The following is a 15,165-nucleotide window of genomic DNA, read 5'->3' on the forward strand; positions in this document are numbered from 1 at the left end:
AAAAAAAAGTAACTACTCCCAGATTAAGAATTAAAAAAACGAGAATTAAGCTAAAAAATCACATTAAAAAAATATTATAATTATAAAGATGCGAGAGGAAAGTAAAAATGTTAATGGTATTATAAATAGAAATGAGATAGGTGATGAACTCAATTGTTAAAAATATCTTTACTTGATCCCTTTAATATTTGGTTTTTACATTTTTTTCAGAAAATTGTGACTAAGTCTACACAGAAAAAGGACTATTTTTAAATCAATTATAATATATTCATAAGTAATAATTTTGTAATCTTACTTCAAAGATTTCAATGATTTTATCGAATTATGTTGATGGAAGTAATATTATACTTTGCACTCAATTCAAGACTTGCTCAATCAAAAATTTTACATTAATACAAATTTAATCCAATTTTTGCTGATTATATATGAACATATTATATCGATTTAAGAATAATCTTTTTTTCTGCATATAACTTTAATATTCTCTCAAATGCCAATAAATCAGACAACAATCAATAATATACAAGATGTTACAATAGTGATTTTAATTAGGGAATAAAAATATCTTAGATGATCGTTTACGTAAAAAAAAAGGGAGAAGGTGATTAGTCTTGTTAAAGGTTCTACAATAAACGGAAGAGAAAAAATAAATCTTCGTCAAGATATTTCATAAAACGCGATTAATCATTTCATCCTACACATTTGACGTAAGATTAGTCTACGTATCCGATTACGTGCGAATACTTTCGTGGAAACTTACGACAAATCGGTCAGAGCATCAGAGCGCTCGGCGCAGCAAGAGCCTTTCATCAACGAAATGTAAACCCGTTGACGCATTCTACGCACGTATCGAGCGGACATTTATGGCGACATACAGTGCAACGCGGGGTGAGAAACACCACGACCATTCTGCGTTCTGCTGCGGTGTGTTTTATCACTCGATGATTAGGTGTGGCGACGGCGACGACGGTGGCCACGGCGGCGACAAGCAAAGTTTGTATAATGTATGATAAAGCCGATCGTGGAGGGCGCGACTCCTACCTTGTCCTATTCATTCAACACGTTATCAGCGCGTCGCCCTTTCGACGAATCGATCCTTTCGATAGATGCTACACTGAATTTCGCTCTCTTTCTCTTTTGCCTTTCCCGGTCTCTTTTTCATGTTTTTTTTTTCATTTTTACAATAGGCAATTTTGTGCGAAATACGCATCGAAATTGTATATGCAAGTAAATTCGTTAAAATTTATTAAAAAAAAGCAAACGACACTAACAATTTATTTGCGGACATTGAAATAAATACGAAACCATTGTAAACGTTAGGGAATACATTGGCTGGACTGATCAAATTTTATCTCGCCGTTTCCTGGTCAATAGTTTTTGTTCTACAACAAACAAGACAAATTAATCATCCATTTCGTCTAATAATGTTTAATTACGTGTAAACGTTATTAATATTCATATCAATATTCATAATTTGATATACAACATTTAAATTTAATATTCAATTTAACAGTCTTCATCATCTAATTCAATATTATTTAACTACCTAAACTGAAACGATATGATTTCGTATTAGCGTTGTTTATTCGTTACTTTTCACGACGTGGAGTTAACTTTTGGCAAGCAAAATAAACTTATTTATGTGGAAAATGTACTTATTACTAAAACACGGATTTTCATGTTGATGATACAACGCAACGAAGTTTAGACGTTTTCGCGTCGAATGTCGTAGCAGCGACGGTTTTGCCACAATTTTTTACTGCGCTTTTGCACTGCGTAGCATCATTACGTTTTCCTAAAATATACAATTGCATTACTTGATATAGAATTACTGTTGTACTACTTAATCTTATTACCCCCCATTGCCTTTTTCTCCGTTTCTCCGGGCGAAGCGCAATTTCGCAGTTATTCACGAAGACACGTCACTTTCCCCTCGAACATGTATTTGAAAAAAATAATATCGTAAAAGCAAGTTACAACATACATTAAGAAAAATTGTTTTGCAAAGGAGGGCGTTGATAAAACGATTTGAATATTTTATGCTGCAAATGTGTAATTCAAGACGAAGACCACATCGGCGATATCTGACACTCTATCCCTTCTGTTCAGGCCTGAAGCACTTTCGACATTGTATGTGAGATCAATTAACGTTGCCATTACCGCGACAGATATATTTATTTAGACATTAGCAGCGGAGGCGTTTAAGTGGACTGATGATGTTCGCGATCGCAATCCTATATGTATAAAATACTCTCGGTTATTCGCGTAATGTTCCATCGCTCAATTGTTTTTATGTCTATTAATTTCACCCTTGCATTCGAATAATCGCTGTGTATTCTAAGTTTGAAATGCTTGTAAAATATTTTGATTTGTGTATAAAAGAGTACTATGTCTCTACAGCGAGATGCTTAATACGTTATTTCAAGTTTCTCATATTTCATGTATGAATATCTAGACAGCGGATTTAAATGACGTAATAAAATATTTTTTAAATCTTTTTATTATGTTATTTATAACCTTTTTGGAAGCCTGTTTGGAAATTTGTCTCTTTTAACGAGAATAACTCCAAAGGTTGATCCTGCGTTATGAAGTCCCAATAATCGGAACGTGTCTCAATAAAAAAATCTCAATAAAAATATGGTACTTTGTAGTACGTGACGACGGCAGTCAAATATGAATTTAAATTCACGCCTTTTCGTGTCTCATTTAAATTGCATAGGATTACAGCAAGTTAGGCGGATGAATTTTTAAATTATAAGTCAAAGTTGAAGTAACCACCTGCCGCGAATACGACGCTGCTGCGACGAGAATGAAGAAAGTTGCTTCGGGCACTCAGGTGCACTTCAAACAGTTAAGGTCGTTGAATACCGTCAGGAAGCCGAGCAATATTTACATATCCGCGTTATATCCGCCCGCAACAAGCGTAAGAGCAACCCTCGTTGCTTATGCAAAATGTTATAATTTTTTAAAGAAATGCTTCGCAAGGAAATGAATGCGAAAATGAATTCCGCTAGAATTGCACCCGACGATTGTCTGCATTTTGCCTCTGACATGCTCCACCGATCTCTAAATACACTTTAACATTTTTCATAAAATCCACCGTACGTTGCCAGAGAATAGAATGCTTTCTAATTACTTAACATATCTTAATGCAAACCTACATAGAAATTATATAAAGTATAGTACGACTCAATTAGAACAGAACGTATATATACACTGTGCACGGTTTTGAATAAAGTTAGATTAAATGTAATTTTTTCCATTTATATTAAATAAAGAAGCAAAAATTTCGACCACCTAACGTTCTTAAATCTCATTTATAGTCACCGTGATTAGTAACATGTAATTAATTGTTACTAAAAATATACAAGTTTACACAGTTAACTAGTAATCCTCGAGCTGAGTACGAATGTGTAGTGTTGTATCGATGATTACGACAATTAAAACGCAATTTGTGTTGCTAGAAATTTTACAATTAAAAAATACCTATGTATTATAAAATTTCTCTTGTTTTGCTTATTTAAAAAAAATCTAATATCCTGACATCTTATGAATTCTTATGATTCATTTTTCTTCGTACACTTATTTTTTGTACAAGTATTGTATTTTAAGGCGATATTTTTAAATGCGCAAAAAGCATTTTTAACAATTGCTTATCATATATCGAAACTTTATTACATCTCTATTTATGGAATTAAATAATAAATTTCACTTTGCTTAATTGTAATATTTTAGATATTTTAATTGTAATTTTTTAGATATTTTAATGCATAATTCTTTACTTATTTTTAAATTTAGCCTTAATACAGGAATAGTCACCTTATTTCTTTTTTAAACACCTGAAATATAATATTTTAACATTCCAATTAAAAATCACTATTATTATAACAACTCATTATATATTACTTTTCGATTTATTAGTATTTGGGAAGTTACAGATATAAATTTTCTGAGAATTTTCTAAAAAAATAAGAAATAAATATTACAAAGAAAATAGCACGTTAAGTAACTTACGACAGTATTTCTAAAAATTAAAAATATTAATTAATAAAGCGCTTTTTTATTACGAATGGAATCTCATATTTAAAAATTTGTAAAAAAATAGTTATTATAAAGGAAAAAAATATATCCAAAAAAAAAACACAATTTAAACATTCACAATCTTCTCGTTACTGAAGTATAAAAATATTTCAATGACTATTCTCAGGTTTATTTTTTATTTTTTTCTTATCTCAATTCTTTTTTTTGACATCAGAACTCGACTGATTGTGAGAATACAAAATCTTATGGAATCACGCTAGTTAAAAATATCTGATCGAAAGAGTTATCTGATTAAGCTTATGTGTAGGCATTCATAAATATCGTATTATATCTGAATAAATGATAATAGCAGCAATTAGCGCGCTACGATTGATTCGTTGGACCATTAATAATGTCCTACCCGCAGAAATCATTGCCAGCAGCATTGTTTGCTTCTCCACTCAATCCGTTATTAATTAAGCTACCATTATATGATAATAAACGCGACAGTGTTTCAAAAGGTGAGATTTAATTTAATAACGCTAATTAACCAAATAGTTCAAAAGTAAAATGTGCATCGTAGCTGTTATTTTAAGCTATATCTTCTTTTTTTTTTGCTCTTATTTTTGTGTTTACATAAAATTACGTATTTATTTTCTCATGCCCAATGCAAATTAATTCCACGACTGCTTAGATGATAATGACGAAATAATTATTTATGTGTTAAGTGCTTATTTTTATCAAAATTGAAGTAATTACTACTGCAAAATTGTTTGTGTGCTATTATTTATGTCATTGATAGAATTCTTTATTACCATCGATTACGTATACGCGATAACATTTTCTCTTCGTAATGAGCAGTTTCAACTTTACACGTGAACTTTACACGAAGCGCAACTTCTCGATGACCTACAACGAGTTAAAGGATATATAACATAATATTTCCAGACATTACATATAACGAAGTTATTTGTTATTTTTAAGCGCAAAGAATTCTGCACAAATGTATATACATGTTTGATTGAATTTTTTTCGATGTGTCATACCATTTAAAGAGCTAATCGTTGCCGCTATATAATATTTTAAAATTTTATATTTTTGTAAATATTTAAGTATATAATTATATTTGATGTATCCTATTTGATTGCGCTATACATTATTTGATCTAATTCTGTATTTTAAGAAGATTAATAGTAATTGCTAAAACAAAATATTATAGAAATGCAATTTTTGTGTATTTTGTGTATTTATGTGTATTTTTCTTAAATCGCGCGCGCGCGCGCGCGCGAAATTAATCGAGTTCCTTATTGTTTATTTTTTATCAGATCAATCGATCCGGCTAAATGTGGGCAAAACGTAAATGCAGAAATACATCTTAACATGAACCTGATAATCATAAAATTTGCCAAGCCTGAATTATTAAACGTACATTTTAAAATTAATAACAAGTTTTATCCTTAAAACTTTGTCTATAATATATACAGATGTCGTATAAGAATGTCGTATAAAGTAATGTTTCTCGACGTGAGATGTCAAAATCGCGAGAACTCTTGTCGTACGGAGTCGAGCCAATATCAACTTTCTACGACTGCGATAATTAATTTACTAATAATAATTACGACTAGAAACAGTATGACATTCTCATACGACGTACGATTCAGCCTTCCAAGAAACACACCAAGTTAAGAGAAATCCAGATAGCACAGAAAATTCAAAAAGAATAAAAAAAGAATTTAATTATGTGTCATCAATTCTGAGTTTATTTTCAGATGCGAAAAGAATTCTTTTCAGAATTTTTCAGAAAAAGAATTTTTTTTACATCTGAATATGAATTCAGAATTAATGACATACGACTGAAAACTTTTAAATTCTCTATGCTATCTAGGAAGTCAAAATGACTCTATTTTGACATCATAAAAGTCAAAATAATGATTCTTGATTATAAAATTTAACTGTTTGATTTTTTATTGACTTTTGTTTTGTGTATTTTTTCGACTGTGCGACTACAAAACGAAGCGTAATAATTACATTGTTGGAACGTAGTATCGCAGTATCACGCTTGAGTATAACAATTATTTTGATTAATTCTACATTTTATATTACTAACATCTTGATCTTCTGGAAAAAGTATTTCCAAAGAACAACCATACGTATTTCACAATTCAAACGCTGACGCGATGAATAAATCAGCCGGACCATTAATTGCCCTCGTTAATTTATATATATTTTTTGAGCTGCAACGCTGTGATAATACGTTAATTTTGAATAGCGGCAATTCATAGATTCGACATTTCTCAACGTTAACGAGAACCCGTCACTTCAGGAATGATGATACCAAATCCGAGAGGTAAATTGCATTTATAGAAAATTCTCGTCGATTTTGTGTACTTAAGAACATAAAAGTCATAATGATATTATTAAAACATCATGATTTTATTTTCTTATAAATTTATATTTTTTGCTATAAATTATTTATAATTTAATTCGTTTTTAATTAGTTAATAGTTTTTAAGATGCTTATTAGCATCAAATCATTATAAACAGCTTTTTAAAATGCTTACTTATAGTAATAATATCTATTAAATTGCTTGTCAACATAATTTGTAATATTACTACTTTAACTTCGGTTTAGGATTGTGTTTTAAGACTGACAAATAATTGGAGCACGATTGAACTGAAAATTATATAAATTCACAAGAATTATTACTAGGCATATGAAGAACCGCCTTGACCGCAAATATAGCGCATTTTTCATTTATACGTCTTTAATCTTATCAGTCAATTTCTATTTAATATATATGATTTTATTTGTTACTTATAAGTTTACTACATTATGATTTTGTATTTTATTTTGCTACAATGACTCTGAACTGCGAACTCAGATTGGGTCACTACTATTACGAGCCAGACGACAGCTCAAGTTGTCTGCATATTATAAATTTGCACACACTCGTTATTTTAATTTTTGACGCACCTCGCCGTTGTGTCATTCCACGCTGGACTTCATGCATGATGTAATTCGATATTTATTAAATATGGAATTATCTCCATGGGGGATAAAACGGCAATGCGTCGTGTTATAAACGTTAACGTCGCGTGTGTGTTTGGTCGACATGCGTTTCGTTCTGCGGCGAGAACTACTGACACAGAAACTCTATTTTAGCCAGTTCGCTATCATATAGCACTTTAAATGATACGCCTGAAAAACAGTTCTCTTGTTGAGCGATTTATATCTTTGAACATATATGGAAATTTATTTCCTTCTACATTTATCTCTCCGAAAAAATATCATATAAATTTAAATTTTAACACATTGTATCATGTGTACGCATAATGCAAGAGTAAGCATTCTTTTAACGCAATTTTGTTTGTACATTCGCTCTATATCCTTTTCTCTCGTCCTAAATTAATTAATAAGCTAAATTAATTTATAATAGCTAATCGCTAATCCTTTTCTCCTGCACACACCGTCAAAGTAACTTAATTTTATCATAAATGGTCAAATGTAAATGAAAATAATGTGAATAATTAACGTGTATTCTAGTTTTTAGTAAATCGCTACAGGTTAATAAGTATGAAAAGTTAAGTCCCATGTCCAACGGGGATAACGAGATTGTTCATCTTGCGATGCATCTTCGTTCACGAAGGAGTTAAAGTAAACTATAGAAAGGGAAAGCGTCGGGTCGATTTTAAAGTATTCCACTGCGCGCTGATTTATCGCGAGAGTTTTGCTGTAATCTGGAGCATCGATTTTTCTTCTTTTATTTCGATTTCCGGATTAAAAGAAGTGATACGTTCTTCAATATTCTGTGTAATTTCCTTTTATTCAACAGCGACACGTATTTCAATCACCGATTTAAAGTGTCTCTTCGATATAAACGCTTTTTCAAATGTCACTCGCTGTGGAATCTACCGCAATTTTCCTGGCAATTAATTAAAGAGAATTGATAGTCTCTCGCCCTGTTCTATAACGTAAAAACAAGAAAATATTCGACAGCGTTTGGATGTTGATAAAATATAGTAATAATACTCTTGACCTTGCGATCACGTACAATTATAATATAATAAGTTAAGATAACATTGAGACATGCTTGTTGTAATTATTTTTTCGCATCAGAAGATCGTATCTCCCGTCAGTGTTTCCAAACGAATAAGAAAGAGAAAAACGAGTGTACGTCAGACGACATTACTCAAAGAAACTGAAACGACGGACTCATTATTAAAATTTCAGAAGGATTATTCCTCCGGTCACAGAAAGAAAAAGAAAAAAAACAATTAATGAGTTTCTTAGAGGATGCTTGATTTATCGCTACAGGGCAAATTGGATGCTTGTTACTATACTCATCACGAGCACAAGCTATTTCATACAAGAAACAGCGAATAGTTTAATTCGATGAGACGACGCGAGAAGCAAGAAAATCTTAAGAGATTTGTTCCAAAAGTTATTAACGCTCGTGCCTGAGGTTTTTTAATGCTCGTCGCTTTAACTATTACCATGACGAAAGTAATTTAATTATCTTATGCAACTACTACTTTGCTCATTAACGTGACCAAAAAAGCAAGTACTGCGAGTCACCATCGTGACCGCAAGAATTTTTTATCAGCTCTTAATATTATCTCAATACTTGCTATTATTCGAAAAATTGAGGAAATCGAAGGATTCTTACAAATATTATTGTGTGTGTGTGTGTGTGTTTGTGTATGTTGCGCGCGCGCGCGCATGCACGCACAGATATTTCATTTGTAGCATAAATTTATTTGAATAAATATGCAAAATAAATTGAAAAAATAGGCTTATAAAAAAGAATAAACAGTTTTAATAGAATTTAATAGAATTCGAATTTTTCATTTAATACGTTTTCATTTATATTACAGATAAAATATTTGTTTGCCGACTTACATTTATCTCGCAAAAATAAATATAGCTCAGAATAAACAAACATCCATGCAATCCCGTGATAAAAATAATGATTAAAACAAGAATGACAACACAAATAGGTCTATTTATTAATCTATTTAAGTATTAATTAATAGTGCCAGGTTCATATATTAAAAAAAGATTCAATTTGATATTTTATTATGTGAAACGAAATAAAAATCTTAATACTTATTTTTTAATTTAAATAGTAACTACAGAAATAAAGAGCTTCAAAGCTGCGGAAAGATTTAAAAGGAGAAAAAAAATTCAAAGGAAGACTCAAAATATATATCTGAAAAGTTAAATACTTTACATTAACAGAGTTTTGCATTTTATGACTACTTTATTACGCGATGCATTTTCAATTACATAAAATTTATTTTATATATGGTATATGTATAAATCGTGAAATATATTTTTATATAACGCCCACACTGCAATTACAGGCCACTACAGCCAATTACAAGCATTATTTATATTGTCGCCGCGGCACACACAATGCGTCTTATTAAGTTATTATTATTATAGTATTTAATATAATTAGATATTTGATCTTTTCATGTTATTAATTACATGATGCTTTTAAGACTATATATGCTTATCAATTTCCATCAAGAGGACGTTTTATAAGATTTAAATTATAATAGAGAAAAGCAATCAAATGCAATCAAACTTTTTCATAATAAAAATCTTGATATGAATTATATTAATTAAATCTTAAAATGAATATTACATTTGTTTACAATCAAAAATTATTTTAAACCATACAAAATGTTTCTTAAAGATTTTTGGATCCTAAAAAACCAAGTTGCGCGAATTTGTCAAGTACGTCAATTTTCTAATAATTGATGTTTAACGCGTTAAAAATGCTTTTTTGTGATATTCGAAACTTTTTGTAAAAAAATTTAACATTACATTGAAATTCTGATCAGAAGCTATAAATGTATTTTTCATATTCTGTAAAATGCATATTTTTTATTTTAATATCTTACTTTTTAGTCAAGTTATCATAGTAAAACTCTATATTTAAATCCTTTAATGCAAGTCAAATTTTACTTGGTTTGTCATTTTTGTTAAAAAAAAATAGATAAAAAATTTCGTGAACGTAATTAGATATCCTGTGCGTATTTAAAAGCAAAATGTTAATTTTTATTTTCTTTTTGCTTGGAAAAGATCATTTATATTTAGTGAGATTCATCATTAATACCGATAGTATACCTTGAGATTCACTAATTGTAAAATTTCAAAATTAATTCGTCGGTTACTGCTTATCCGCTTTCTGCAGATTCAGAACATCTTCAAAGAACTGGATAATTAAAATGGTAAATCTTATTTCAAAGACAAAATGAGAAATACAGACAGCATACAATTTGATAACCAGATAATAGCTATCAAATTCATGTGCATTTTCTCATTGTTATACCAGAGTAACTTTGACATAATCATTAAGGAGAAGGAAATTTCTCGTTGAATCTTAGATCGATCGTTTTCATCACAGATAATCCCACAAGCAGAGCGTATTATAAAGTTATTTAATAGAAACACAAGGCTTTCGTAAAATTTAATTTGATCTATAATATAGATCAAATTAAATACACTAACTGTAAACTTTAAAACATAAGAAAGAGTCGAATTATTTAAAAAATTAAGTAAATAAAATAAAACTTTATTTTAATGAAAAGTTGCTGGACAATTATCTATCATAAATGTTTATGATTTTGCAAATGGGATTGAGAGCAAAATTTTGATAAAAATAAATCTTTCTGTCAGCTTTATAAAAGATTTGTTTATAATAATCTTTTATAATTATAGGTCAATAATAGATGAATAGATAAATAGAAAAATAATATTTAAATATTTTTGTTATGTATTTTTTAAATAGATAACGTGTCTCATTTCAATCGATGTGAAAAACTGCGAATAAACCAATAATTAAAATGATAGAAAATGTGAGATTTGTGAAATAATTATTTTTTGTATTGTTGAAATGACAAAGCTAGAGATTTTCATCTCTCGGTGATTTGACAAGCAAATTTTTCACTTGAATAAACAACTGAAAACGCAGTAAAATTTTTGAATGTAGATTTTTAATTTAGATATTTGTAACGTAAAAACGAGTGAAACGCATATGAAAGAAAGAATAAAAGATCAATTGTGAACTGTGCAGAAATATATAACAATTTTTGCTTAGTTCTGTGCTGTACGCATTCAATTCCACACGTGATTAGCAAATAACTAAAAATCAAACATTAAAAAAAAGGAAAGTATAAGATAAAATAGGAGAAAAAGTGTTCTGTACGTATATATGCAAATATACGTTAAGATAACAAATATTTTTAATAATTTTGAGCAGAACTAATTTGAATATTGGACTAATTTTTTTTATAGAAACAGACAGTTTTTGACAAAAATACATTTGAAAATTTTCTGAAATTAAATTTCTTAAAAGATAAGAAAATATAATAATGTTTACTTTGTTTATTAATTTCAAATTTTATTGCACTTTTCTGCTACTTTAATTAAAAAGTTGACATTTAAATTTAAAATAATTTAAAGATACTTAACTAAAAGAAGAAATTTTACATAATATAGTTCTTCTCGAAATTTTCTCTAAGAGTAATAGAAGGTATAAAATATACAAATGGATTCACAATTCATTTGTATACTTTAAAGTCGTCTTAAATAATGTCTTAAGATGTTAATGCAGCCCTCTGATTGATTTATGATTTTGTAAGATTATACTTAAGACATTCTCAAATAAGAATCTCTCTCTCTCTCTCTCTCTCTCTCTCTCTCTCTCTCTCTCGCTCTCAACTATAAATACCCGGCTTAAGAAATAAAGCTCTTTAAAAATATTAAGAGGTATTTCCTAAAATATTAAAAGTTTAGGGACAGTATTACAATGTTCCAGTATGTAACAAATTTACAATTTTTTTGATAAAATTTTTAAAAACCATGACAATCTATATTACTTGATTTATTAGTGAAAATAGATCAATTTGAGGTCTAACAATTTAAAAGCTCATGTATGCAAAATTTTTTGCGGAAATCTCTGCTTTGTCTTGAAATCAGTTTTCTATAGGACTCTGACCTCAAAGACGCAAGAACCTATTTCAACCCACAGACAGAACATTGACGTACTTCGCACTAATATAAGTAAGATTCGTACGACGTATAATTAAAAAAGAAAAAAAAGAGAAAAAGAAAGCACATCACACGGGACGATCTCGTTAAGATAAAAATCACCCTTTCCGTTACGGTCTGTAGCAGCAACCACAATACAGAGAATTCTTAATGAAAATGGCCCTCTCTTGTAAGGATCACAGGCATAATAAAACAAACGGCTGCTAACTTGTGTTCCACTCCTCATGTGGCAAAATTTTTCAAAATGTTTTCAAATGTTTGACTTTACAACAATACCGCGATGTCGCGCGAACATGAAAAACTATCACGACACGATTTAATAGAGATTCATGAAAACATTGCCTCTTGTTAGTTTAGTTTCAAAAAATTAAAAAAGTAGTCCACTCGCATGTGGTTCAGTCTAAACACAAAGTACAATTAGATACAAAGATATAAAGAATAATAAAAATAGATCTGGAAAAAGAGTTAAATTTAACTCGCCAGTAATGGGAAACTGAATTAGAATTGTCACGAAACATGAAAGAGATTTCTTTAATTGCTCCTAGAAACGATTATTTTTAGATGAAATTAAATATAAAAAGACGTTATGACTTTCTGAATATATAATTCTGCTCTCTATAAATATCGCACAAAGAAGTATATTATTAACGTAGAATATTTTTTCCCTGGAAATCAGCGGAAACCAACTGCAAAACATTTCATATAAATTAATTACGAAAAATACAAAGTTATTTTCACGAGAGTGAAAAGTTTTTTTAAAGAATGACATATGCATCACATTTAAAAAAATACATTTTGTCACACTTCACGATCGAGTAAACGAAACGTGACCTTTAAAAAATCGATAGGATCTCTCTCTGATTCTAAATCTTTTTTACTGTCTCCATTTTTCAATCTTTTCATTGTACATGAATATCTTCCCACATATATATTTTAAATATGAACATCAATAGACCGAATGAAGCTAAATACCTGTCAAATATTATTGAGATCGAATACACATCATTAAATCGTTTATCGGAGATAAATTTGTATTGGAGAACAATTTCTTAATGAAAACGTTTTTGCAAAAGAGAATTCGCAAAAAAACCGCCAGAGTGAGTAAGTTCTTCCACCTCCTCGTCATATTTCGTCGCGAGAGAGTAGCAAAGTTGGAGGGATGAACGGGGCATGGCAAGAAGAGGACGCTTGCGCCCCGTGACCGCGTGGCCGCTTTCCAACGGCCACCTGTGCGCCCACTCTGTCTCTTTCTCTTTCTCTCGCTCTCTTCCCATCTCTCTTTCATCCCCCCATCGAAAGCACGGCTTTCCCATATATATATGAAGGGTCCCTCGGTATCGCCACACTTCGCATCATTACCGCCGTAACGTGCAAGCCATTCAATCCCTGCTCGACTCACATCACCTGTGACTAACGCTCAAGAATTCAAACTCGGTGAGTTCAATGATTTATTTCGTATGTACGTCCTTTTGTATTGCTCCTTATTTTAACTTTCATTTCTTTTTCTTTTCTGATAGTTATCTTTACGTTGAACAAGTCCGCATCGTGGAAAATGTGTTTTTCTGCAATTTGTTTCGAAAATATTATTATAATTAAAATCTTATTATAATTAATATTAAACTTCCGTTGTTTGACTTATCTTTAAATGCGTTGGTCGTGAGTTTAATTAACGTACATACTGTGTGCATTTTAATTATGGAAAAAACAGATCAGAAAATATTATATTTTAAGTATTCTCTAATTCTGTGAAATAGAATTACTTATCAAAATGTTTCACAATGTGAAAGGATTTTGTTATTTATATAATTAATATAATAATGATTACCGACATATTATTAAAACTTCTATATAATTAATGACTATAAAAAACAAGAATTGTTATAAATATATCCAAAATATTATAATAATTTAGTAAATACTTTTATGTTACTTTCTAATTGATTTTTATAATTTCATTGCATAAATGACAGATCTTCGTTTTTTTATATTATTTATGATTTCAATTATCTCAAAATATTATCTTAACTAATTTTTTTTTTATTTCTTGAAACCCTTGAATTATAATTGTTTAAATAAATTATAATTTGCGCCAAATTTCGAAATAAAATTCTTTTCATAATATCTATTATTGTATATTATGTATTTTCATATATTGTCGCCGCGTGTGTATTTGTATAAATCTTTTGTTACATTTTTAATATGTAGGTATATTTTGTATACTTATATACTTTAAATAAATATTATACATTTTGATTTTTTAAATATATTTTTTTAATTATACGGCATGTAAAATTACACATAGAATTCTATTCTTCTATAAGAGAGAATCATACATTATAAAAAATAGACTTAAAAGTGCAATTTACTTTGGAATCATATAGTTTTTTAAATTTAGCAAATCATTCAAAAACGATAAACCAATAAATAATAAATTAAATTCTGTTTTAAAATATCTAATCTAATACAGTACATTGATTTATAATACATTTTTTTACATGTTTTTTTAAAGTGATTGACATAATCGATAATCTGTTTTTAAAAATCAATTATGTTAAATAAACGCAATTGTAAATCGATTGCGCTTTCCAACTATAGTGCAATCGAGATGCAAATAATCATGTCCGTCAATTCTGTCGACTCTCAAGACGAAAAAAATAACGGATTAATCATTTAAATAATCGATCATTGATCGATTATACCCATGATTTTAAATGTTTAATACTATTTGTTTTTTATTACTTATTTATTCACTTTATTTTAACGATATTTATTATAAATAGTATATAATGAATTTACTTTATAAAAAATAATGTTGATTATTACATTTATAGTGTTAAAATCAGATTTTTTTTATTAATTAAAATGTCAAAAATGCAACCAATTACGAATGATTAAATGCAAACTTCTAGTTTTTCAACTTAATTAATCTTTATTCTCGAGTTTACGTTTCTTGCAAAAAATATACTATATATAAAAAAATATGATTTTAGTTATCAATTAGCATATATGTGTATGTGTGTGTGTGTGTGTGTGTGTGTGTGTGTGTGTGTGTGTGTGTGTGTGTGTGTGTGTGTGTGTGTGTG

At 29.3% G+C, this 15,165-nt stretch overlaps 1 protein-coding gene across 2 annotated transcripts in view; it reads left to right on the plus strand.

Annotated features, from left to right (window-relative positions):
- The first annotated feature begins 13,438 nt into the window (after positions 1-13,438).
- Positions 13,439-15,165, plus strand: part of LOC108747635 (short neuropeptide F-like) — a 25,895-nt gene continuing 24,168 nt past the window's right edge. For both annotated transcript variants that reach the window (XM_018485231.1, XM_018485232.1), the window contains exon 1: positions 13,439-13,516. The gene's annotated coding sequence lies outside the window, so the exon portion shown is untranslated. The remainder of the gene's footprint in view (positions 13,517-15,165) is intronic.

Source organism: Trachymyrmex septentrionalis, unplaced genomic scaffold (assembly GCF_001594115.1).
Source record: "Trachymyrmex septentrionalis isolate Tsep2-gDNA-1 unplaced genomic scaffold, Tsep1.0 scaffold20, whole genome shotgun sequence".
Taxonomy (NCBI): Eukaryota; Metazoa; Arthropoda; class Insecta; order Hymenoptera; family Formicidae; genus Trachymyrmex; species Trachymyrmex septentrionalis.